At 40.2% G+C, this 27,185-nt stretch overlaps 1 protein-coding gene and 1 pseudogene across 2 annotated transcripts in view; one reads left to right on the top strand and one right to left on the bottom strand.

Annotated features, from left to right (window-relative positions):
* The window catches only part of PHACTR1 (phosphatase and actin regulator 1), a 554,139-nt gene that overhangs the window by 332,084 nt on the left and 194,870 nt on the right, over positions 1 to 27,185 (bottom strand). The gene's annotated exons all lie outside the window — the stretch shown is intronic.
* Positions 15,191 to 15,372, top strand: LOC125996625 (uncharacterized; annotated as a pseudogene).

The raw sequence follows: 27,185 nt of genomic DNA, 5'->3' as shown, positions 1-27,185 counted from the left end.
ATTATGAATCTTTAAAATCATGTATAAGACTCCAGCTTGGAACATTTCAGCTTATTGAGAAAATAAAGGGAGAAAAATAATGTTCTGAGACCCGATTTCTTGGAAATAGCTGATGTTCCAATTGTGACATTTTATCTTAGGTTTTTAGGGCTAACGATAAGATTTCAGTAGTTCAGCTAGTGGGATATGGCAAATGAGGTGTGAAATCTCCTTAGAAAGAATGAGTCTGGCAATTATATCCCCAAAGCTACCCTGCCCAGAAGGATTTGTGTAATTCTAGTGAGAAAAGACTGACACACAGGCTGGCTTTGTTGAGTTTGGAATCCTCAGTATTGATGGTTCTCCACCCATAACCAAAGCCAGATCCTCTCTCATATCAACTGTTAGCTCTTGGCACACCTGAGTTTACCGTTTTTAAGATAATGTCTGAAATGGCTCCTAAAAGGCTTCTTGAATGTAACTTGTCCTTGCAAAGCAAAATTTTGATAATTGATCCATAAATGAATCAGGAACATATGAAATAAATTTTCTCCTGGGTTTGGTACAATACACTTTGGACTTTATTCCATCCACATGGTCTCCAATTTTTGTTGAGTTAAACACAGCTTTCCTTTTTTCAATTCCTTACTGTACTCTGGTCGTTTTAGAAGATGACAAATGTTTCCTAAGGGTTTCTTTCTCTTAGCCTTTGCTCTAAGTGACCAGATCTCTCTGCTAGGATAGACATTTTTTTTCTTTTCAAAGAAGTAGTAGATTAGAGTTAGCAGTTCAGTTACCAATTGCACTACAACTCTATCATCCCTGGTTTCAGAAGTTTGAAGTTTCTAATTTATAAAGGAAGGGCTGCAGATTAGTTTTTTTTTTTTCCAAAGAATAAAAACTCCTTGGTAGGTATATTTTTTCTGCAATGACTGACAGTGATCTAAGTTGTTCTTCCTGAAAGCCCTGGCACATGAAAGGCCTGGCAGGGCTGGTACTGGTTAGCTCGCCCCAAGAGCACCTTCTTTGTAATCAGAGAAATGTTTACCACTAGTGGCCTAGAGAAGCATGTTAGATGGAAAAAAGAGAACGATGCCATATTGGAGTTTTCTCCCATTCTGTATTTTAATATGTTTTGAATGAAATATTTTAAAAATCCTCTGGAAGTTTAAATTTTAAGACATAAATTTGGTGGGGTTTTTTTTTTGGGGGGGTCATACACTGGTGGTGCACAGGGGTTGTTCTAAGCAGTACTGAGAGGGACCAGGTGGTGATGGTGATCAAATATGGGGCTTTTGCATATCAAGCATGTTCTCTGCCCTTAAAGATATCTCCCCTGACAAAATTTTGTTAATTTTCACATGTAGATAAACTATGTTAAGATATTGTCCCTTCCTAGACACAGTTTCCTCAAGGAGGTTTCTATAAATCTTTAATTACTTTTTTTTTGTTTGTTTGTTTTATTGTGTGTGTTTGTGTGTGGGGGGACACACCTGGCAGCACACAGGAATTACTTCTGACTCTGTGCTCAAGGGTCATTCCTGGTGGTGTTCTGTTCACCATACGAGAAGCTGGGGATCTAATGCAGGTCAGCTACATGTAAAACATGCTTTTCCGTGCTGTTGCTCTGGCCCCCAGATCTTTAATTTCTTTTTTTGTTGTTGTTGTTTCTTTTTGGGGGGGCCACACCAGGTGATGCTCAGGGGTTATTCCTGGCTATGCGCTCAGAAGTTGCTCCTGGCTTGGGGGACCATGTGGGACGCCAGGGGATCGAACCGTGGTCCGTCCTAGGCTAGCACTGGCAAGGCAGACACCTTACCTCTAGCGCCACTGCGCCGGCCCCAAATCTTTAATTTCTTAATATTCCAGAGACACAGGCAAATCATTATCCATGATACAGATCTGGGAGGACTTAGAGATATTCAAAAGGTTTATAGAGGGGTCAGGATGATAATACAGAAGGTCGGATGTTTGTCTTCCATGTAGCTGACTCTGGTTCAATCTTCAGCCCTACATATGGTCCCCCAAGTTTCACTAGGAGTGATCTCTGAGCATTGCTTGGGTATGGCCCACAAATTAAAAAATAATTAATTTAAAAATAAACATAAAAAGATTCAAATAAGACCAAGGAGATAACTTGAGGGGGTGAGTTCAATTCTCAGTACTGCATGCCCTCAAGTGCTGCTAGGTTCAGCACTAAACTAGCTTTTCCTGGTATAGCACTGCTTGAGAGGTCTCCAAAATAATAAATAAAAACCCTAGAAGTTCAGAAATAATTGATAATCTAAGATAAAGTGAAAAAAAAGAGGAAGATGCCTCTTCATGCCAGGTAATTGAAGTTTAATAGATAAATAATAAAATTATGCTTTCCTAGATTAATGATCACATCTATGAACAAATCTTACCCTTATGAGCAAATCTAAGGTAAGATGTACAATTTCTTTGTGTATGTATTGGTTATATATATGACTGTGCTCAGGACTTACTCCTGCCACTGTACCCAGGAATCATTTCTTGTGAGGCTCAGGGGACCATGTGGAGTCCTAGGGATTAAACTCAGGTCAGCCACACTGCTTGCAAGACCTTATCCTCTATCTATCCAACCTCCAAATCAAGGCATTCTTAATGGAAAATGCAAAAGCATTGAGAATGTCAGTCCTCATAAATAATGTGTATTACATTTCAGGAAACCTTGAAATGTTCAAACTATTTTTTTTTTATTAAATAGCACAACATGACATATGTGAAATTTCTGCTGCTACCAAGTATTTGTAACCTCCCTTTGAACTGTCAAAAAATCAAATAAAAAAAGAAAATAAGCAAAGCCTAAGAGAAAGGGACCATTTCCCTGTGAGAGAAATAAATTTAAACAAAAACATGAAAGCATAAAAAAGTATTAGCTGTGAGGAGAAAATCTAGAAAAAATTAAATTAAAAACCAGATATGCTCGGGACTGGAGAGAGAGCTCAAAGGGCTGGAGAACATGCTTTGCATGCAAGAGGCTTGGGTACAATATCTGACATTGCATGATTTTCTGAGTACTACAGACTTGACCCCTGAGTCCTAAGATAGGAATAGATCCTGAGGCTGATTAACTGTGGCCCCTAAATAAACCAAAACAAACACAAAAATAGAAGCAAAAACGAAAAAATAATAGAAAAAGAAACTTCAAAAAAACCTATATATTGATTACAAAACGCTGCTCATGTGAAATTCCCAAAGTACTTTGGGAATTATTATTATAACCTTCAGAAGCCTTCAGTAGTCTAGGTTTTCATTTTCCATTTTATTATTTGTAAGTTCACAGTCCATGAGCAAATAACTTCCGTTCATTGAAACTCACTTTGCTCTTCTGTAAGATGAACTCAATAGTCTTAAGGAATTTTTGTGGTGAGAAATTACATGATTTAGCAAGATTCTGGAATAGGCTCAGGGAAATGTCTCAAAGAGCTGGAGCACAGATATTGCATATGGGTACATCCAACAATTTCCAGAACTACATGGTTTCCTGAGTACTGTAATAAGAGTACTTCCAAGCTTGGCCTCAAATTAAGCAAACAAAGAAGAAAGCACCTGGAATTTAGTGACTGATCCAAATAATTGCAACTGGCATTACTCAAGCCCCAAGGACTCTTGGTCCAGGTTGAACTTATCGCTTATCTCTCCCTCAACCTTTGTCCAAAGCCTCTTGATTCCAATAGTCACATCTGCCTGGCTGCAGAGTCCTTTTGGGTCCTTTTATCTGTGTCCTCCATGCATAATCAGCGGCAAAGTCCTCTTGATATCCTAAACCACTCACTATGGGCCACCTTCCACTACTTTGTATTGCTGCCATCTGGGCCAACCCTTTGTCCAGTCATTCCAAATGTACATCCAACATTCTAGGCTAAGAGAAGGTTCGTACCTAATATTTGGAATGGCTTTAACTTTGCTGCCTACTTTTGAGCAAAGTTCTTATTTCTCCTGGTCTCAGTTTATTCCTGGAAATTTGCTCATTGGTGCATACTCCATATTCATGCATCCCTGTTCCCAAAAATCTTTGTGAATTGAACTAATGAATGTTGAGCAACTGCTCCCTGGGCAAACACAGGGCTCAAAATCTGGTCCCAGCAATTTTGTTATCTGATCAATTTATGCCCCATCTTATATGGGTATCTCTTAGTAGATACCTTATTTAATATATTTTTCATATACTTAGTTAATATGGTTGATTCATTAACCTTCAATGCACCACCACCGTGTGCCATTATGTGATATTCTGTGAAGCTCCTTCAACCATATGCTCTGTTAGACAATCTCCCATACTCAGCACCACACTTTTGACCACTGCCATTTGTAAAATCAACCAAAAGCAGAAAGAATGGGGGCCGGAGCAATAGATAGCACAGGAGGTAGGGCATTTGCCTTGCACAAGGCCAACCTGGGTTTGATTCCTGGCATCCCACATGGCCCCTCCAGCCTGCCAGGAGTAACTTCTAAATGCAGAGCCAGGAGTAACCCCTGAGTGCTGCCATATGTGGCCCTCAAACCAAGATAGAAAGATAGATAGACAGATAGATTATAGATAGATAGATTAAGAAGTAAATGCTAGAGACTCCATGAACTACAAAAAATGACACTTGTTTCGCTTATGGTATGAGAGCCGAAATGAGAAATCTTCTCCAATGTCACTTGGGTTAACAAATATGAATATCAGAGGTTAGTGTATTTGTACCTTTCAGGCAGATTAAAGAGCATCTCCTGGAACTAACTGCTCAGCGACTATTAGACGCTCCATAAATAAGCACTATTATTCTCTTTATGTATTGCCTTTAGCATGCTCTCCACTTCTGCAATAATATTCAAACTAATGGGTGCTGCTATTGGCACTATTATTTCATTCTATTCTGGCCAATCATGCCACTATTGTCATTTCTTCACTTCTGGACTTGATATTCAATTTCTTGCCAGGGACCTACAATTGGCCCTTTTCTTTCCATCCTCTCTTCCATGTGCATGATTATATACAACTGACAGGTGCTTTCTACCAGAATTTTGCTTCCCACTTATTTCTTCTCTATTTGCAAATGTCCCTATCTCCTCCTCACCTATCCACATATTGAAATATGCTTACCAAACCCAAAATGTTTTTTTAAAAAGTCAATAAATTCCCCTTTAGCTGGGACTAGTCATTGACTCTTTCTAGCTCCATAAGCATGTCATCCTAAATGCTACTACCACCTCCCTACTCCTGAAGCTTTTGTTTTCTAAATTTTATCAAAGTTTTTATGTACTTTTTATTTCTTTAATTATGTACAGGTATTGCTGAGTCATTTTTTCTTTTTCTTTCTTATCCTACACAGCTCTTTGCAGACTACCTTGCCCTTAGTTGAGTAGATACTAGGTAATTTTTGATTAAAAATAATAGCAAATAATAACAAAGAATCAGAATAATAAAGAATAAGAGCAACTTTATTTGTTCTTATTTCTTTTGGAGACCATGCCCAGTACTTACTTCTGATTCTGTACTAAGAAATCACTCCCGGGGCCGGAGAGGTGGTGCTAGAGGTAAGGTGTCTGCCTTGCAAGCACTAGTCAAGGAAGGACTGTGGTCCGATCCCCCAGTGTCTCATATGGCTCCCCAAGCAAGGGGCAATTTCTGAGAGCTTAGCCAGGAGTAACTCCTGAGCATCAAATGGATGTGACCAAACAAAACCAACCCCCCCCCAAAAAAAAAGAAAAGAAAAAGAAAAAGAAATCACTCCCAGAGGTGCTCACAGGGGTATATGGAGTTCTGAATATTGAACCCAGGCCAGCCACATGCAAAGCAAGCACCTTACCCTCTGAGCTATCTCTTCAACTCCAAAAAGACATGATATTTATCATTCACTTTTTTTAGGTTTTTGGTTTTTGGGCCACACCTGGCAGTGCTCAGGGGTTACTCCTGGATGTCTGCTCAGAAATAGCTCCTGGCAGGCACGAGGGACCATCTGGGACACCGGAATTCGAACCAACCACCTTTGGTCCTGGATCGGCTGCTTGCAAGGCAAATGGCACTGTGCTATCTCTCCGGGCCCCTATCTTTCACTTTAAAATAAATTTTTATGTGAATAAACTATCTAAAAATGAAATTTTAATTTATATGAACATCAAAAGGAACCAATACTGGCCTTTCTTAGCCTCATGGCTTGTTGCTAGCTGCGCATCCTTATTCTTTGTAGCCTACAAGTCCATTTTTTGGGCAAGCTATGAACCCTAAAATCAAGATTAAGTAACACAGGCACAGATACCTTCCAAATCATATCAACACTTCTTTTCAATAGCCTCTTTCTCCCCCAACAAGAGCCCTTGACACTTGGAGAGAATATTGCATTCAAATAGCTTGACTGTTAGATTAGTGCAAGAAGACATTACTTTACCTGTTTCTGAAATAGAGTGGGATCAGGGGCAAGAAAGTACCCATTATGAGGAGTGCTCTCATTTGTGCCAATTTAACACACCAGAAAGAGCCTGGGCTTCGAAAATATATAGACTCTATCCTTGTGCCCTTGAGAAGGCATACTTTATCTTTAACCAAAAAAAAAAAAAAAAAAAAAAGATAGCACATAAAAGTGTTTTACAAGTTACGAAACTTGTGCTTTTTGTTGCTCCCAATACATTTACAGTTGCTATTATAGAGATATCAACATACATGCTCCATTTTCCTAGTTCCTCTGTTTGAACCTTGCATCCAGATAGCAAACAGGGAGCTGAGAGGCTACCCCCAATGCAGTGGGAAGAGCCAGACCCTGATCTTGACCCTATCAGCATATTTGAAAACTACTTATTCCTCCCCTGGTAATTAATTCTCTTTTGTGTACCTTGTGGCTGTGACTAGGCAGTCAGTCAGTCCTCCTGCACTTCCCAACACTGTGGGCACATCTCAGTTATAAGCTGAATCTTTCCTCTCTCTGAAATGGAGCTAAAATTTAGATAGAAAAATGATTCGTTCACTTCACTTACAAGTCATCACATATGCGAACCAGGTAACTGTGGCCCTAAATATCACTTTACTACACTGGCAGTCAGCAGAATTATTTAGTTGTTACAGAATAATAGTAATTTGCTGTTGTATTATCAAGAAGATCTTGATTGTTATAAATACACACATGATTCTTTTTTTTTAATTTCTGAAGCCTCATCCCCCACCCTTTCTTCCTAGGTAACTTGACCTTACCTACAAGACCCCGCCCATTTCCTGGGAGGGGTCTTAGAAAGGGTAGATAAGACTGTCCAGAAGGCCCTTTTTGCCCTTTTGGTCTTTGGCCAGCATGGAGGTCAAAGGGAAGATGGCTGAAAGGAGTTAAGATGCAGGGCTAGCTAAGAATGGCTGAATGCTTAAAAGGTAATGATGGGGCCGGGCGGTGGCGCTAAAGGTAAGGTGCCTGCCTTGCCAGCGCAAGCCTTGGACCGACCGCGGTTCGATCCCCCGGTCTCCCATATGGTCCCCCAAGCCAGGAGCAACTTCTGAGCACATAGCCAGGAGTAACCCCTGAGCGTTACCGGGTGTGGCCCAAAAACCAAAAAAAAAAAAAAAAGGTAATGATATAGGCCACACATGTGGTGGATAAGGCATGAATAAAGCTGATACTTCCTGATGCCTGTCTCTGGATGAGTCTGATTCCACCGTTCACCTAAACCTGGGACCCACCAACTGAATGGGGATTGGGGAGCCACATGGCCTGGGATGGCAGAGAAAAATCCCTCCATCCATCCTTCTTCATCCAGCACCATCGTTAATTATTTAACACTACAAATTTCTTTTCTTTTTCTTTGTGTTCAGAAAGTACCAGGACCCAACGTGATAATACTTGGGGGTACAGTAACATGTGGTTCTAGGGATCAAACTCAGAGTGTTAAACTTAACCCCCAAAGAGTGGTGAGAGCAGTTAGAGAAATAACTACACTGCCAACTATCATGACAACAGTAGTGAGTGAGAGAAATAGAATGCCTGTCTGGAATACAGGCAGGTGTAGAGGGAGGAGGAAGATGGGGAGAGGTGATAGTGGGAAGGTTGCACTGCTGAAGGGGGGTGTTCTTTTTATAACTGAAATCCAACTACAAACATATTTGTAATCATGGTGATTAAATAAAGATATTATTCAAAAGGGAAAAAAAAACCCAACAGACTCAGAATGTTCCAAATGGCCTGTATTCCACTTTAAATCATATACCTGATCCTGTCTCCTTCAATACTAAAGAATCAGTCAGGTGGGTGTGATGGAACTATATAGAGAGTAATTTCCCAAACAATAGAAGGAAAAAACCTCAGATGCTTGTCATTTAGATTTGACCAGTATCTCACTTGTTTCTCTCAATAACCCTAGAGGGAAATTAAATTATTTTGATCATAGTATCAATGAGGAAATAGACTCCAGTAAAGTTATTTAGCCAAGGCACAACACTAATTTTTACCCCAGTTTTCAAGGCCAGTCTCAGATTCTCCCACATACCACTTATTTCTTTTACTTTTATTTATTTTTATTATTAATATCTTTATTTAAACATCTTGATTACAAATATGATTGTGATTAGGTTTCAGTCATGTAAAGAACACCCCCCTTCACCAGTGCAACATTCCCACCACCAAATTCTCAAATCTCCCTTCATCCCACCCCACCTCCACCTGTACTCTATACAGGCTTTCCAGTTTCCTCATTCATTCACATAGTTATGGTAGTTCTCAGTGTAGTTATTTGTATAACTGCACTCACTACTCTTTGTGGGGGCTTCATGAAGTGAGCTGTAACTTCCAGCCCTCCTTTCTTTGTCTCTGAGGATTGTTGCAAAATTGGCTTTTATTTTTCTTAAAACCCATAGATGAGTGAGACTATTCTGTGTCTATCTCTCTCCCTCTGACTTATTTCACTCAGCATGATAGATTCCATGTACATCCATGTCTAGGAAAATTTCATGGCTTCATCTCTCATGATGGCTGCATAATATTCCATTGTGTATATGTACCACAGTTTCTTTAGCCAATTATCTGTTGAAGGGCATCTTGGTTGTTTCCAGAGCCTGGCTATTGTGAATAGTGCTGCAATAAATATAGGTGTGAGGAAGGGATTTTTATATTGTATTCTTGTGTTCCTAGGGTATATCCCTAGGAGTGAAATAGCTGGGTTGAATGGAAGCTCAATTTCCAATTTTTGGAGGAATCTCCATATCGCTTTCCATAGAGGTTGGACTAGATGGCATTCCCACCAGCCGTGGATAAGAGTTCCTTTCTCTCCACATCCCCGCCAGCACTGATTGTTCTCATTCTTTGTGATGTGTGCCAATCTCTGTGGTGTGAGATGGTATCTCATCGTTGTTTTGTTTTGCATCTCCCTGATGATTAGTGATTATTTTTAGTGAAGCAAAATATATTGTTTATAAGTTTTGGGTCACACCCAGAGATTCTCAGGGTTTACTCCTGGCTTTGCACTCAGGAATTACTCCTGGCAGTACTTGGGGACCATATGCATTGCCAGGGATTAAATACCCTACACACTATCACTCCAACCCTACAAAATAATTTGTATTGAAAGAAATTTACAGAAATCTGAGGGGAGATAAAGATATATCTTTAAAGGAGAACATGGGTTTCTGGCAGAGAAGGGAGCCTTTCTTTTGTTTCTGCATAGTAATTTCGGAGGCTGGTGTTAAATTTCAAAATTTTCTTCTTCGTTTTAAAAATGTCATGTCTTATTTTTCTCTAATGTTTTTGTTTATTTGACTTAATTTTGGCTTTCTGCATCATCTTTGTGTGGTTTCTCCCAAAGTGCTCCAACTTCACTCTGTCAACTTTCTGGCTAGACCTAGGGAAGACTTTTATTTCCTTATTTTATTCTCAATTTCCTGAAGAATCTAAGCAACAACTAGAGGATCATTTATGAAATCCAGCTCATTCCTTTCCCTAAGAGTTTTACAGGTGGAGGCATATGCATGAAAAGTAAAAGAAGGGATCTTTTTCTTTTTTGATGCGTGTGTGAATATATCTAGCTGTGCTGAAGCCTTACTCCTGGCTCTGTGAACTCCTGGCAGTACTCAGACGATCATATACTGTGTTGCTACTGAACCCAGATTGACTACATGCAAGGCCAGTGCCATAACCCCTGCACTATCTCTCTGATCCCAACACTAAAGACCTTTTGACACAAAGTTCCTTTATTTGATCCAGAGTTTGCTTTATGAGCTACTTTAAATCCTCCTTAGGATACTGCAAAAAGAAAACTTCAAAGGCTATTTTAGGGCTTGTTAGGGCTGAACCAGAGGAATAGATGTTGAGTGATCCTAGAGGAGGCTGGGAAAGGAAGGAATATGGCTCCCCACTGTCCTCTGCCTGAGCTAGCAAACACCTGTGGGGGTTCTGAGTAGCTGCTTCAAGCGGGGGTGAAATGGGGGGGCGTGCAGAATCAACAGCAAGGCTGGAGCAAGAAACACAGAGAGCTTGTTTACAAACAATATCCATGAGAGGAGCGATCTAGAAGGGGTGGTCTCCAGTTATTACTTCTGTTGGCTCAGCTCTGGTGTGGTTCTTTGATGGGATTACCAGGGCCCCTTCTAGGGTTGCCTCTGATATCTCATAGGACTTAGACCTATTCAAAATGGTGGTCTATGCTCTCACAGCACAACACAAAATCACATACACACATACACAGGTACACACATTAATGGTATATTCTTGAACATTTTAAGAATCATGAATGTTGATCTAGGATTGCACAATAAATTCTTTACTCTCATGCCTATTAAAAGGGTCTGAGTTTTCAAATATTTTGTGACCACTAAACACCAGTCAATAGGAACCAGTCTACCAAGCTCTGCTTATCTGAGCTATTCCATTCAGACATTCTTTTATTTACTCCCCATATAACTTATGAGGTAAGTATTGTCACAATACAATTGTCACATGACAATTATCACAGTTTTACAGACCAAGACACTGAGATGTAGAAAGGCAAAAAACTTGCCTACAATCTCTCTCTGAATAAGTGATAGAATTAGAGCCCAGTCTAGAGATAGCCTCAACTACAGAGAAACTTTGCTGCGTCTAAGGATTGAATTTTAAATTTTTTTAACAATTTTAAGTTGTATTTAAAAATTTAATTCAGGGGCCGGAGAGATAGCATGGAGGTAAGGCATTTGCCTTTCATATGAAAGGCTGGTGGTTCAAATCCCGGCATCCCATATGGTCCCCTGAGCCTGACAGGAGCGATTTCTGAGAATAGAGCCAGGAGTAACCCCTGAGCAATGCCGTGTGTGACCCAAAAACAAAAACAAAAACAAAACATAAAAATTCAATTCAATTCAAAATTATTTTAAATTATATTGAAATTTGTCATCCCTGTATGGTATTTTTTTTAATATTTTTTCTTTTTTGTTTTTGTTTTGTTTTGTTTTGTTTTTTTTGGGCCACACCTGGCGGTGCTCAGGGGTTACTCCTGGCTGTCTGCTCAGAAATAGCTCCTGGCAGGCTCAGGGGACCATATGGGACACCGGGATTTGAACCAACCACCTTTGGTCCTGGATCGGCTGCTTGCAAGGCAAACACCGCTGTGCTATCTCTCCGGGCCCTATTTTTTCTTATATTTTTCTAATAATATCCTTATTTAAACACCAGGGTTACAAACATGTTTGTAGCTGGGTTTTTTTTAAAAAACAATCAACTCTGCATCCTCTGACCAGCCGTGTCATCAATTATTGACTATCTCAGAAAATGATCTCCAAACTGCAATTTGACATCCAAATAGTATTTCCCAAGCAGTCCCTCCTCCTAATTGTGACAGAACAATCCTTTCTCCAACCGCCAATCTGTCTCTGGTTGGAAAGCAGGCACACTATGCTCACCAAAACTTCAGAGAAGTCCAAACAAGGCAGTGCCCAGAACTAAAACTCCAGAGAAAACCAAATTAAATTCTGGGATCTGGAGCACACAGAGAGTCTTGACTATCTGGAAGCCATTCTCAAGAATTCTAGTCTTCATAATATTAATGGGGTATAGAAAAGCACCTTTGCAGCAATTTCCAACTGATGGAAATGTAGTGAGACACTAGCTGTACTGACATTCATTATTCGAGCAATGCTTCCCACAATAGTAGGTTCCAGAGTTTGCAAAAGAATCTCCATGAACTGTCCTCATGCATGGTGAATATTTCTGGTACTATGCTATCTGTATTTCAAATGTCACCTTTTATTAGAAGCGCCATGATGTTCTGCCTTTGCTTATGTTGTCATCACTTAGTTTTGTTTGTTGAGCATCAGGGGAGATTGGGGTCATGGAAATAGCATAGAGAGAGGAGAGAAATTCCTGAGCAACAAGTCTTTCTGATTTCTTAATGGGCGAACCATGAGAATTGCTTGGAAGATTAATTCATCTATTTGAATCTACTCTTGTAGCAACAATTTTAGCATTATTATTAATAAGGATTATTTATATTAGATCTATGCAATTCCTAAACTTGTCCCATGGTGGGCAGGGAGGAGGTGGGGAGCAGTTACAAATTGAATATCTCTATATAGGCATCATGCCAAGCATTCTGGATTCTAGCATCCCCATATCTTGCCTGGAACATTGTAGAGGCTGAAAAGAAGAGCAATTAGAAATGAATTCTTCCAAGCAAACTCCTCCTTGCCTATTTCTCTAGGAGTCACCAAAATAAAAAAAAAAAAATCCCTTGTAGCATTTCTTGTTCATGCTGAGTGAGCTTTTTTTTCCCTGTTCTTGTTCCCATATTGATTTTTATCTCCTTGTTGCAACACTCCAAATGCCCAGTCTGAGAAGAGACTCCACTAAACTCAATCCTCCCTTTTCTTTTCTTCTCATCTTCTGGATCGCAAAGCTCCCCAAGTGGCCTCTCCTCAGTCTTCCCTGGCTTGAAGATTCTATTTATTCTTTGCTGTCTCTTTAAATCAGAAACTGCCCTAGGTGGCACACTTAACCAGCTTTAGAAGCCCAGCTGCATTCCAGCCCATCTCAATTGCAACGAGATTTGCAAGTGAACCCCCAAACAGACACCATTCCTCAGCATCTTTGGTTTTCAGATTTATTTATTTATTTTGGCTTCAAAGCATCTACAGCCACAGCAACGGGGCAGCAGCAGCTCTGAGCCATCTTTTGAAATGTGTCTGAGTGAAAACCCAAACCCAGATTAATAGATACTGGCAGCTCCAGAACTGGGAGAGTCCTCTAAATTGAACAAACCACAAAACCAATAATTTCTTAAAATGCAGCTAGCACCCACCTACAAAACAGCTAAATGCTTTAAGCCTCACAAGCCTACCTTATAGATTTCTCCAAGCTCCTTGCTCACCCAGGTATTCTGCTATTTCAGTATCTCCAGGAGCTGTGCTGGTCAACTTAACACTGAGCAAGAAAAGTCTCTATTAAAGGGTCAGAAATGCACATACACATCCATGCAGCATTTCATGCCAGGTGGCCCCTTCACCTTTCTTCCAAGTTCCAGCCAGCCTGTGCCAATTTTCTGATTGTAGACTACTTCTGCAATGGGATAGAATGGGCCAGAAAGAGCCAACAGGTGCCTGGGATCAACTCAAGTCACTATGAATTGAGTGGGCACTTTCCTAGGTGAGAACAGTTCATTTGATCTCTTTCTTAATCTTAATGCCCATCCGCAGATGGTCTGTTCCATCTCTCTTTAAGTCCCAGAACAAGTTAGCTGACTCCTCTGTGGCCCTGGAGGCATCCAGGCCTCTTCCCTCCCCCCCCCCCCAGACAGTCCCTCGCCTCAGGGCTTGGCAGGGCTCTGTGACCCTTACCTTCACCAAGCCCCACTTCTTAAAAGCCTAGCTAGAATTTATTTCATCTTAAAGGCAATCAGACTCAGAAGCTGGGAACATTTTGAAATGACAGAAATAAGACATTGACCCAAGCGATACCCTTTCTTCTTTCTTTCATTCCTTCCTTCCTTCCCTTTCTATACATTAGTTTATTTAAAAACCAAATATTTCTTTAAAGACCATGGTAATTGCTTCTTCCAGTGAGAATAAGGACAGACAGGGAGACTTTAGAAAGCAGCAGGTAGGAACACATTTCCCTGATAGAATGGGGAGCAGCAAAATATTAATTATAGCATTTTAGTTATTAAATACTGGCACAGAAAAACTTAAAATTCATAGGCCAGCTCTGTTTGATAAAAGTACAATGCAGCAAACTAGAGCAATAATACAGGGGGTAGGATGCTTGCTTTACATGTAGCTACTTGGGTTCGATTTCCAGTATCTCATATCGTCCCCTAAACATGACTAGGAATAATTCCTGAGTGCAGAGTCAGAAATAATCCTTGAGCATATCTGCGTGTAGCCCAAAAATATACCCCCACCCAAAAGGATGATGCTTAGTTCTGCATATAACTTATTTCAGTCAGATCAATCAAGAGAAGCTATCCTGCAAAGGCTGAATAGCCATGTGATTACCACTTGGAACTTCTAAAGCCCAACTATTTGGGTGATCCTAGGCTTGGAATCGTTGTTTGAGTATACACTGTCTGTCCCTGCATGAAATCTTTGGGAAACTATATTGCCTTCATTTGGCTCTAATCTTGCGGCATCTCATGGAATGCTCTCTTGGGTACAGCCAGAAAAGATCAAATAAACTTGGAGCTGAAGTGCTGTTAAACATCTAGCTTCTTTTATGCCTTCAGAGGATCATGAAGATTAAAACATAAATCTCAGATTTATAAGGAGTTCCTACCATGAGCTGCCATAGCCATGCAAGCTTAGGGAACTCAGAGTCTTGCCTGACTATGTCTTCTACAACTCCCCCCACCTCCCCTCTGTCCCAAACTCCTATGGCTTTTAGAGGCAAATGAGTCTCAAGGGGCCTGAGTGATAACACAGAGTTTACCAGGGTTCAATCCCCATTATCCTTTATAGTGTGCTGAGCCTGTCAGAAGTGCTATCTGAGCTCTGAGCCAGGAGTAACCCCTGAGCACTGCTGGGTGTGGCCCCAAAACAAAACAAACAACAACAAAAAATCAGCCTTAGACAATACTTTCAGGGATCATTATTATAATTTATTACTAGAATTTTTGTTTTGTTTTTTTGGGCCACACCCGTTTGATGCTCAGGGGTTACTCCTGGCTAAGCGCTCAGAAATTGCCCCTGGCTTGGGGGGGGACCATATGGGATGCCGGGAATCGAACTGTGGTCCTTCCTTGGCTAGTGCTTGCAAGCCAGACACCTTACCTCTAGCGCCACCTCACCGGCCCCTAGAATTGTTTTTTATGATCATGTCCAAAATCACAAGGAAGAGCATTTTCTCCCTGAGTATGAAGCATGTTCAAGGTGTTGCCTTTGCAGCTGTCTTTTACCATTGAATATTCTTCTCTTCCTTTGGAAGAAGAGCGAGAGGGAGAAGGAGAGGGAGTGGAAAAGGGAGAGGAGCCATATGAGCAGTTTTATTAAAAATATGTAAATTATAAATGAGAGAGAGAGAGAGACAGAAAGATATACACCCAGAGAGAAGTCAGTCTTATTTTTTCTGCCTATCCCCTCTTTTCAAATCCCAGGGCTTTCAAATGAGTCCAAGATCCCCTCTCTGCTCTCCCTGCCTTTAGTCTCTCCCTAGTCATGCTCACTTTATCTCCTGCTTTCATAGTCAACCTGAAAGATAGCATTGGATCAGCAGCTTCTTAGCTTAAATTTTTCACAACAACCTGCTGTTTCTCAATTAAAACCTTACTCTTGGGTATTCTAGATTACTGTTCTCCAAAGTGGGCAATATTTTTTTTCTGAAGTGAGGGAGGACTCAGGAATGATGTGTGGCCAGACAGGGAGAAGTGGTAGCAGGTTTTGATGCAATTGGATTAGTATTTTCTGCTTGCTCACCAAAGGAAGGTCGGTTTCTAGGGGAACTCTGAATAAATTTTTTTTCTCTGAAATAATATGAGGGCTATTTTCAAATAAGTTAGAGTCTTGGAGGGGAGCATTCTGACACATCTATTAAATATACACGCTTTGCTTTGTCCTACTTGTTATGCTAGATGTTGCCAAATTCTCCCAGATTCCAAACTTTCATTTAGTCTTTTTTCTTCTGTTAGGAATGCCTTTCCTTAAAATTCTTCCCCCCTCACTAGTAGCAAGGTCAGTTCTTCTATTTACTGTAGCTTTTTCTGATCTTGCAGTCAAAGTTAATAGTGCCCTCATTTATGTATGGCATTATACCACTTTATAATCCACAGCTATGACATCTGTCACACCCTAATTATATGACACGCTAGACAAGGACTTCCTTGAGAACTGCCATTTACCTCTGAATTCATTTTGGGACACAATAAGGTCTCTTTAAATGCCCAAGGATTTCAATACCTTTTCCTTTCCTTTTCTTTTCCTTCTAATCTAAAACTACTAGTACATTGTCATCATTACCATCATAATCATTACATTATGTTAATAGCCAGTATTTTTAGGCTATTGCATCAAGACATTGTGCTATGCAATTGATGTTCATGATTATCTAACTGCAAGAACTTCGAAGGTAAAGATCTTAATTCCATTTTAATCATATCTGTGTCTTAAATATTATTTCATTTTTTAAAATCTATGTTTGAAGGTCACTTTTTAAAAACACCAGTAATAAAAAGTAATTTGCACCTTTTTTAAAACTTATTGTTAACAGATTAAAGCAGGTATCTTTAAAAATTTTTTTGTGTTTCTCTCTTTAATGTTTATAATTTGAATAATTTGTACTGAACTGGGGGATTTAAACATGGCTTTAGGTAAGACCATGGAAAATGCTATGGTGTATTTTAGGATGTGACTTTTCTTTTGGTTGCCCAAAGTCACAGGGAACATAATTCTAGTTATTCAGTCATATACACATACATTCCATTTTAACAGTGTTTTAAAAAGTAGAAGGGGGTTGAATGGAATAATGTACAATGGGCAGAGCATTTGCCTTGCTGCAGCCAATCCAGGTTGGTTCCCTCATACCACATATGGACACACCAGGAGTGTTAGGAGGAAGACCTGACCACACGGGTATGTGGCTCACAAACCAAAAATAAATTAATTAATAAAAATCTTAGAAGGAGGCATACACCATTTTGGATCCACTTGCATTCCAACTTGGGGATGTATAATTCTTTTCTTTTATTTGCTGGGGTTCCTTCTTTTCTACCTCTCCTCTCTCATATATCCTTAAGAAAATCATTTGTACTTTAAAACAAATGTAAAGATTGGCACCAAATTTTGCTGAGGATATGGAACCAGGAGCTCTGCAATCATTGCTGGAAGAATGCAAAAGAGTTTAGCCACATTAGTAGAGAGGTTGGTGATTTCTTCTATAAATGAACAAATTTGCCAAACAACCATATTACTTGGTGTTTACCCAAGTGAACTGAAAATTTATGGACACACAAGCACATGGAATTTTATAGCAGCTTTATCCAGAACTGTTAAAACTTGAAACTAGATAGGATGCCCTTCATTGAATGAACTGTGGTATGCCCTGAAAAAGTAATATTACTCCATGCTAAAAATTATCGAGCTATAAAGACATAAAATATTCCCATAGGTTACCTTACTTGTCTTATAGTATAGAACTAGTCTTACAGGCAAGACCAAGGGTTGATGGGTAGAGGGCAGGCAAAAGATGAATTAAAAGGACCATTAAGGATTTTAATTCAGCAAAATTACTTCATGTAATACACTAACAGTGTTTTATGTCATTATACATGATTCCAAAGCTATGAACAGTACATATCAAGGATCAATGTCTATGAAAATGGCAAAGTTTGGGCAAAAATGATGTATGTGCCATCATTGTAATGATGTGGTCTTTGTAATACATCAATGTCACCAATTATAGCCTTGAAGGAGTGACACACTGGTAGTAAAGGAGATCAGATTGGGTGTCTTGAGGCAGGATACAGTAGATAGGAAGTCTTTGTACTTTATGCTCAAATTTTTTAAACCTAATGCTGTTCTGGATTGAAAATCTATTAAAAGAAAAGTGGAGGGACCAGAGCAACTTGCTCCTGGGAGCACCCAGGGTTCTTCTATGATGAACATGTTATTTTGCTATGAAGTTGTCAATGGCTTCAGCTTGTAAATAATTTTCTCTACTTTCTCTGCCACATTAGCACTAAAGAAGCAGAAGTGCATGTACTAAGAGACTAATAAATTCTTGCTTAGATAAAATGAGAAAAGAAGTTTATTTCTTCATATAAAATACCTATTTTTACCCACATAAACTTAAAACTTTGCTGTCAACAGCAGAACAAAAATGGATGGTTTCTGGAGTCCCTAGCACTTGGGACAGACTCAGACTTGGAGAAATGGTTGTGCCAGAAGTTGTGGGCTCTGGGTAAAAGGGAGACTGACTCTTAGTAATATGCTTCTCTCTTTAACTTTCTCCTGGTAATGCCCAGCAGTCAGCCTGGGGTAACCAGGTCACCATTTGCTGGCTTTACAATACCTGGCATAGAGGGAGCTGCTAGCACTCCTCCGTTCATCTGCATAAGGGGGTGAAGAGATTGCAGGTTATTGTGAGTGCTACCTGAAATCATACCTTGCAGAATGATTGGGTAATATTTGTGTCAGTTATGGAAAATGCTTATTTTTTGTAGCAAGAATGATTGCCGTGGTAATAATAAAATATTCAAGAGTGGGGTTGCAAGAGATAGACACTGTCTGTGGGAATCCCTCTGTGGGAATCCCACATCTCTGTTACAATTGGGGTTGGCACATGACTACCTTAATATTCTTCCTTCCTTCCTTCCTTCCTTCCTTCCTTCCTTCCTTCCTACTTCCTTCCTTCCTTCCTTCCCTCTCTTCCTTCCTTCCTTCCCTCCCTTCCTTCCTTCCTTGCCCTCCCTCCCTCCCTCCCTCCCTCCCTCCCTCCCTCCCTCCCTTCCTTCCTTCCTTCCTTCCTTCCTTCCTTCCTTCCTTCCTACTTCCTTCCTTCTTTCCCTCCCTTCCTTCCTTCCTACCTTCCGTCCTTCCTTCCTTCCTTCCCTCCCTTCCTTCCTTCCTTCCTTGCCCTCCCTCCCTCCCTCCCTCCCTCCCTCCCTCCCTCCCTCCCTCCCTCCCTCCCTCCTTCCTTCCTTCCTTCCTTCCTTCCTTCCTTCCTTCCTTCCTTCCTTCCTTCCTTCCTTCCTTCCTTCCTTCCTACCGGTTTTTCTTTCCTTTCTTTCTTTGACTTTTCTTTTTGCCATTTTCATCCACCCCTTATTTATTACTTATTCCTTATTTCCTTATCCCTCCATCCTGCTTCTTTTATTCCTTTCCACTTATTATTATTGGGGCAAGGGGGTTGAAACACACCTGGCGGTACTCAGGAATTACTACTTGCTCTATGCTCATAAATTACTCCTGGTGGTACCTGGGGAACCAACCATATGGAATGCTGGGGACCAAACCTCGGTCAGTGGCATGCAAGGCAAATACATATACCTGCTATATTATTATTCTGTCTATTATTACTATTATTATTATTATTATTATTATTATTATTGGGTTTTGGGCCCTACCCAGTGATGCCCAGGAGTTACTCTTGGCTATGCACTCAGAAATCACTCCTGGCTTGGGAGACAATATGAATGCTGGGGGATCAAACTATGATCCGTCCTAGGCTAGCATGCATAAGGCAGACGCCTCACACCCTGCACCACCACTCCAGCCCCTATTTATTTATTCATTTATTTATTTATTTATTTTTGGTTTTTGGGCCACACCCGGCAGTGTTCAGGGGTGACTCCTGGCTGTCTGTTCAGAAATAGCTCCTGGCAGGCACGGGGGACCATATGGGACACCGGGATTCAAACCAACCACCTTTGGTCCTGGATCGGCTGCTTGCAAGGCAAACGTCGTTGTGCTATCTCTCCGGGCCCCCTATTTATTATTTTTAATGAGTTTGTTTTCTCTTTGTTATTCTTGGCCAACTAAATAAGGCTCTTTGTACTGAGATTTTTCTTTCCAAAGTCATGTTAAGCTCACTAGATGGCTAAACCTAGACCAACCTTTTTTTTTCTCTCTCTCTCTCTCTTAGAAGGCCTGTAATGCCATAAACAAGAAAGGTATGAGGTCAGAGGATTCTTGTTCAGAGCAAAGGGGAACTGCTTCACACAGAGCTTCCCAGAAGGAAGGCAGAACCTGACAGGAAAATAGCCCTGAGGCCCCGGCATAATCTATAACAGAGCAGTTAATACCTCAGACCATGCCAAGTCTGTGCCACTGCCAATCTCAGAAGTCATTTTTCAAATTGCTTTTTGGCCAGCTCAGCATATTGTGTGTGTGACAACTTTACTTTGGGAGAACAACGGGAAAAGGCCATTTTCTGGGAGGGCACACAGTTTGGCTGCTCCCTTTAGTTTTTTTCCAAAGCACCATGTGGGACTTTATGTGATGACGTGAGTTCAAGTACAACAGATATCAAGACTGACGCAAGAGGCAAACGGAGATATGCTATGGTCATGACCATGGGGCCATTAAAAGAGGTTCTAAAAGGAGAATCATGGAGCCAGAGCGATAGCACAATGGGTAGGACATTTGCTTTGCAGGCAGCCAACCTGGGTTCAATCTCTGGCATCCCAAATGGTCCACCAAGCCTACCAGGAGTGATTTCTGAATGCAAAAGTAATCACTGAACGCTGCCAGGTATGGCCCCCAAAATAAAAATAATAAACAATGAAAGGAGGAACATGCAGGAGACATGGACACTGAACTAGGACACTAAATTCAGTTAAACTATGACATTTTCTTCTTTAATACGAGCCTGGGATGACACTGATGGAAGAAATTGAGCTTGCTGGAATCACAAAAAATCCAGAGGTTCAGAAAGGCTATTGCAAGGTTACCTTTTTTTGACTGCTAGAAACTTAACCAGCTTTGCCATCAAATAACCCTGGTTTGTCAGATTCTTTCTTTCATTCTCTATTCAAGGTGCTTAAACCTCTCTGCACTTCCTACTATCCTGTGAATCACCAGGAGGATTAAGGGAATTAATGTCAGCCATAAGCACGGTGTTCAGTGACAGCCCTGTGGGCTCTTCCTGAGCCAAATGTCAATGACCCAGTAGTCCAACTGGAGTCTTCCGGATAGAAATCCAGGAGATTATTTTGCTCCCATGTTTGTGGTTTCTAAACTAATTTCCTAATTTTAATTTTATTTGAAGGCCACATCCAGCAATGTTCAGGCGCTACACCTGGCTCTGTGCTGGGGAGATTTTTTGGGGTTGGTGCCAGAGATCAAATCCAGGCCCCTTGTTTGTAAAGCGGGCATTCAGCCCAGTATTGAGGTATCTCTCCCACCCTAATTTGCAAATTACTATCATGATGTTGATATAATATCTCAACATTTGATTTTCTCCAGTTATACTTTAATTTTTCACTCATTTAAAAATAAAAATGTGCTTTGTTCATGCCTCCTTTTTCATCCATCTTCTGTGAATCAACTGCAGGAAGCCTCAACTAAGGTGAAAACCACAAGGAAATTTGTGTCACACAGCACAAATCCCCACACAATAGGGAGGGTTATCTTCCTTTCCTTATACTTGGGAAGCGTGAGTGAGAGGCTAAGTTTCCAGAATGTCTTATCTACATGGTGCAGTAAAGGGAGCCATAGTCATCACCCACTTAGCAGGAGCTTATCTGGCCATGTGGTAATTTATGGACATTCTTTCCTTTATTTAAAAATTGGAACCATTACAAAATTGTATTAATAATCCCAGGACCATTAATCCTCCACTAGCATGACCACTGCATTGCATATAAATGTCTTCTAGACCCATGAACACTATGACTAGACACTGGCCCTGGAGCCTCTCCTTCATCCACACATCACTTCCTCCACACTTTTTGGTGTTGATTGGTTGTTTCTTTTTTATTTTATTTTATTTTATTTTATTTTATTTTATTTTATTTTATTTTTTGTCCCTAGGAGATGATGCTCATGGCTTACTCCTGGATTCATGCTCTGCACATGGATCACTCTGATGGCAGTAAGAAAATCATATGGGGGTCCAGGAGTTGAATCCAAGTTGTCCATGTGCAAGACAATTCCATGTGCTCTTCCTATTCACTCCTCTCTTCTGACATTAAATACTGATTAGAAAAACACCCAAACTGTATTTTACTTTCTTTTTCTTTGCCCCACATAGGATCTCATATTTTAATATTTTCCTAAAGCCTGTTTTTCACTATCAATTGCAATTTAATCCCTCTCTCTTACACTTCTGTTTTTGGTGACACTCAGGGGTTACTCTTGGCTATGAACTCAGAAATCGCTCCTGGTTTGGAGGACCATATGGGGACACCAGGGATCAAACCGAGGTTGTCCTAGGCAGATGCCTTACTGCTTGCACCACCGTTTCGGCCTTCTCTTACATTTCTTGTCCCTAATCACCATTCACTAGAACCAGGGTGATATCTCAGTGGCCTCCCAGATGCAAAGTGTGCTTCTCTCTGGGCTTTGCTTGCACACCAAGATCATTATTACTTTATTTTTTTAAATATTTTTGCTTCAAAAATTGGTAGTTGATTACATAGTTATTGATAGTTGAGTTTTAGACATATAATTTTTCAACACCATTCCAACAAGTGCCAAATCCCATCACTAGTGCTCCCATACTCCATCAGAATTACATTATTAAAATCAGATGATGTAATGACACTCTTCCTCAGAGATGAATATTGCTACCTTCTGCAGCCTAGTGGCAATTATGAACTTAGTGCAGCATTTAGAGTTCTTCTTGAGTTTTCTGGTGTTCATTTTTTTTCTCTCTGAGGTTTTGAATCTCCTTTTCTTTTTCTACCCAGCAGCTCAAACTGTGTACTTACCTATTTTATTCTCTATTTTCTCCTACATTACCCATTACACCACCCTTAGTAAGTGTTCTACTGAAGAGAAGGAGCTTTGATCCATCAGCTTGAGTCCCTTCCTTCTCTCCCACCTGCACTCTTCCACTCTATTGGAAGGTGACCCAAACAGTACCATATCAAAAAGCTCTTAAGTGTCCTTAAACATGCAAACCTGGCTAGCTTTGTTTAACTAATATTTCTAAAACATTGGAGTCCACTTTTTCTGGAAGCCCTTAAAAAGTTGAGTTAATCATCACAGAACCACAGAACTTGAATCATCTTGTTCTTCCTCATAACTTGAAGGGGATAAAATGGATGGTACCAGGAACAACCAGTCATATGAACATTGAGTGGAAATAAAAAATGATCAGACTTAAGCACCAAACCCAAAGTCAATGACACCAGAATCAATACCCAATCTACAGCAAGCAAAGGAGACCTCTTACACTAGCAGTCCAAGGGGCAAAGCGGGGAGGTATGGAATGCACGCTGGGCACAGGGGTAGAGGAAGGAGAACACTTGTGGTGGGAATGGTCCTAATTCTTTGTCACTATATACCTTAAATATTACTGTGAAAGTCTTGTAATTCACTTTGATCACAATAAAATTATTAAAATATAAGAAGTTGAGTTAATTAATCACACTTTGAGAGACCTTGAGATTTCTTTGTTTCCATCATTCCTTGTTTATCCATTTACTTGGCATATATATATTTGTTTTTTTGGGTCACACCCGGCAGTGCTCAGGGGTTACTCCTGGCTCCATGTTCAGAAAGTGTTCCTAGTAGGCACGGGGGACCATATGGGATGCCGGGACTTGAACCAATGACCTCTGCATGAAAGGCAAACACCTTACTTCCATGCTATCTCTCCGGCTCCGCAAATATTTATTTAACACTGATACCAGGCACTGGACCAACAGAAAGCAGATAGACAGATACTGCCTGCTGTCCTGACGAACAGATATGTCGACATACAAAGACCATGGAATAAGAACGTGTGGCAAGTAGCATCATAGGCAGAATCAATGTCACTGTGGCAGAACCTAGATAGAGGTATAATGAGTGGTAGTGAATGTTTAGGGAGGGCTTTGAGAGCAAGTGGCATTATAAGGGGACTAGGACTCAGACAAAATGAAAGCATGGGCAGAAAGAGAGACAGACTTAACAGGACTCCTGCTGCTGTGAAGATTCTGAAGACAGAAAAAACCCCAGGAGATTGATGAGACATCCCATTTAGCTTCCATATCCTTTTAACTCCTACCTTTTCCGGCTAACCGAGTAGATAGATGTTCATTAAGTGTTTGTGGAATTACTATTTTCCTTCTTGTCATTTTGTGGTAAGTTATTTTAAAAGAACAGATAACAGCCTATTGAATCATAATGTTAAGTGCATACAGATGTATGAACTGTCCGTAACACTTCCAAGGTACTGAATCATTTACAGAGAGTTAATTGCTCTAATTATGTTTCAATGCTTTATGAATTTTACTTCTAATTAAAATGTAATATTGGGATGTCATTGTGAAGAGTGAGGTGATTTTAATTACTTCTATCGTTCTTTAATACTCTTTAATACTGTATCCAATCTCAGGCAGCTTGCTTTTATGTCGTGAAGTTATATAGTGGAGATGCAAAATTGTATGGCACAGATTGAACTCAACATTTACAATAGATGAAACCTAGGAGCCCAGAGTTGGACTCACTATGATGGGATACCTCTCAATCACTGCCTAAAATCTCAGACACATTATAATTTCCACCTTGCAATTTCGTGGCTGCTGTCTGACAACAAGAGAAGAGCTGTCCCCTTTGTCATCTATAGAACAGAGGGTAATGTTTCTCAATTAACAAAAGGAAATGGTGCAATGTAGTGAGAACATTGCAATTGTTTCCAATTAATCCCACAAGCAGTTTGGTAAAGTTAATAATCCATAAAATGACCTAAGATCTAAATATGGAGAACAATCATCTTTTATTTATTTATTTATTTATTTTTGGTTTTTGGGCCACACCCGGCGGTGCTCAGGGGTTACTCCTGGCTGTCTGCTAAGAAATAGCTCCTGGCAGGCATGAGAGGACCATATGGGACACCAGGATTTGAACCAACCACCTTTGGTCCTGTATTGGCTGCTTGCAAGGCAAACGCCGCTGTGCTATCTCTCCAGGCCCCAAACAATCATCTTTGATCAGACATTTTTTTAATGTTCCCGCAAAAGCAAAATAAGTCAGTGGCTAGTTGCATAGAAAGGCTACAGACATACCGCATAGCAAATGGCTAAATATCTCCAATATATAAAAAATAAAAGAAACAAATAATCCAGGAAGCTCAAATGTTTTTGCTCAATGTCACTTTTCCTCTCTATGCGAATATCAGATTGTTCAATATTTCATTGCTTGTATATTTATTTCTAATTTACAATCTGCAATAGGTTTTCATAATTCTGTATTCTGGACTCACATTTGCTGGTAGTTCCCCTCAGACATATATCCCTATTTCACTCCTAGCTTCCAGGATCCTTTTTCACTCCTAGCTTCCTTAAAAGGTTTCTAACAGGTTCAAAGCAGAGTCAAGGAAATAATTAAAGAGAAGAACAGTCCATTGTGAGCAGCTTGTGTAATACTAAAGTGTGTGTAGTGACCCTTCCTTGATCATCTAATTTTGTTTTCCATCAGCACACCTGAGCTGTGGATTTCTACCTGCTTCTGTTTACAGCTGCAGTGTGGAAAAAGGACCCTTCATCTATTTTACAGGAGTGAATTAGGCCCTAACAAACATCATTAAGAGCATTGCATTAAATGGGTCTTATGACAGAGTGACTTCAGAAGGCTGACCAATTATCACATACCTGTCATTCAGTTGCTAATATTCCTGGATTGCTTCTTAAAGGGACACACACTTCTCTGATACAGCCGTTGACCAGCCCAAGACTAATCCAAATATATTGGAGCCCAAGAGTTCTCATAGGCGGTCTGTGACTCTAATTGTGAACCTTTGAGCATTGTCCATTGTTTCCTCTGGTATATTAGTCCTGCAAGAACCCCCAAAGCATAAGATCCAAGTAGAAATTTTATGCTTACTATGCATACACCTCTTAAAGGATTCTTCAAAGCTTTCACTTTGGGCCATATTGAAATTTCTAAGGCCACTAAATAGATGTTTTGTAGTTATGCTTGTTCTGGGTAAGGGCAGTAAAGAATTATGTGTCTCAATTTTACACAAAATATTTCATAATTTTCCAATACCATAATGAATGATCGTATCTCTATGCAAATAAGACATATCAAGGGGAAAGCATATTAAAACATTGGAATCAATCAATTCATGAGCAAAAATGCTAACTCTTTGAGCTTCCTTAAACATGAATATTATTAGCAAAATTTCTAGTCTGTTAGTTTGACAAGGCATCATTAACATATACCAGATTAAGACCTGACCTGGGCGACTGAAAATGAACATTTCACTTACTTCTTGGAAGCATGCAGCCCTCAAGCAACAGAGCTCCATGAAAACCCACGCACACCTCCTTCCCTTTCAGGTTTGACCTATACTATGAATTCTAAACTGAATTCTGCTCAGTCATCTAGAAAGGGCTCTTCTCTCCATGAACTATTTCAGCATCTTAAATAGAAACTCATCTGGCCTGGTACCCGGCTATTAAAATGATTATCTTTTTTGAATCAAAGTCACTCGACATCAACAGATCAGTTAGAACCAATTATGAGTTGGACCAGAAACCCCTCCGAACTGTGCAGTGTAGGAGAAATTCCTCCCGAACTTGGAGATGAAAAGCATTTCCAAGAAGACTTAGCAATTCCCAGGCTGCACTGTGAGCTACTTAATTGCAGTAGGAATATATGTACCAAGAATCATTCCTTAATTAGCCTAACCCTCAAACAGCAGTTGTTAACTGTGTGGTTGGAGCTGGTGCAAAGGGGGTATGCTTTTGCCGCAGAGACAGCAACGCTGTTCAGGTTTTATTTTTAAAGTGTGGGTAATTATAACTCCAACTAGCAGCGGGGGGGAATGAATCATTTCTTTTGTCTTTCTTATTACAGCTTCTCTGCATCTCCCAAGAAAGTGTTTTCTTTCTTGTAGCATTTACCTTGCTAGTGGTATAACTGGATCCTGAAGACTTGAGCATCTGCGACTTGATCACAGATTCAGTAGTAAACTTGGAGACAAATGACTCCCACCCAAAATCATCACAACATGGAAACATGTGCTCATTTAATCAGTACATTTGTCTGTTTGATATATAACTTGAGCAGTCAGCATGCAGTAGTATGGCGTAGGAGAAAAAGTCTGGATCGGACATCAGGAATTCTGGATTTGGGCTTGTTTTAGCCAGTACTAGTGGGAGGCATTTTGGACACTCTGTTGCTC

The sequence above is a fragment of the Suncus etruscus genome, chromosome 18 (genome assembly GCF_024139225.1).
Source record: "Suncus etruscus isolate mSunEtr1 chromosome 18, mSunEtr1.pri.cur, whole genome shotgun sequence".
Taxonomy (NCBI): Eukaryota; Metazoa; Chordata; class Mammalia; order Eulipotyphla; family Soricidae; genus Suncus; species Suncus etruscus.
The sequence above is the reverse complement of the archived record's forward strand: the minus strand, read 5'-3'. Positions and strand labels throughout refer to the sequence as shown.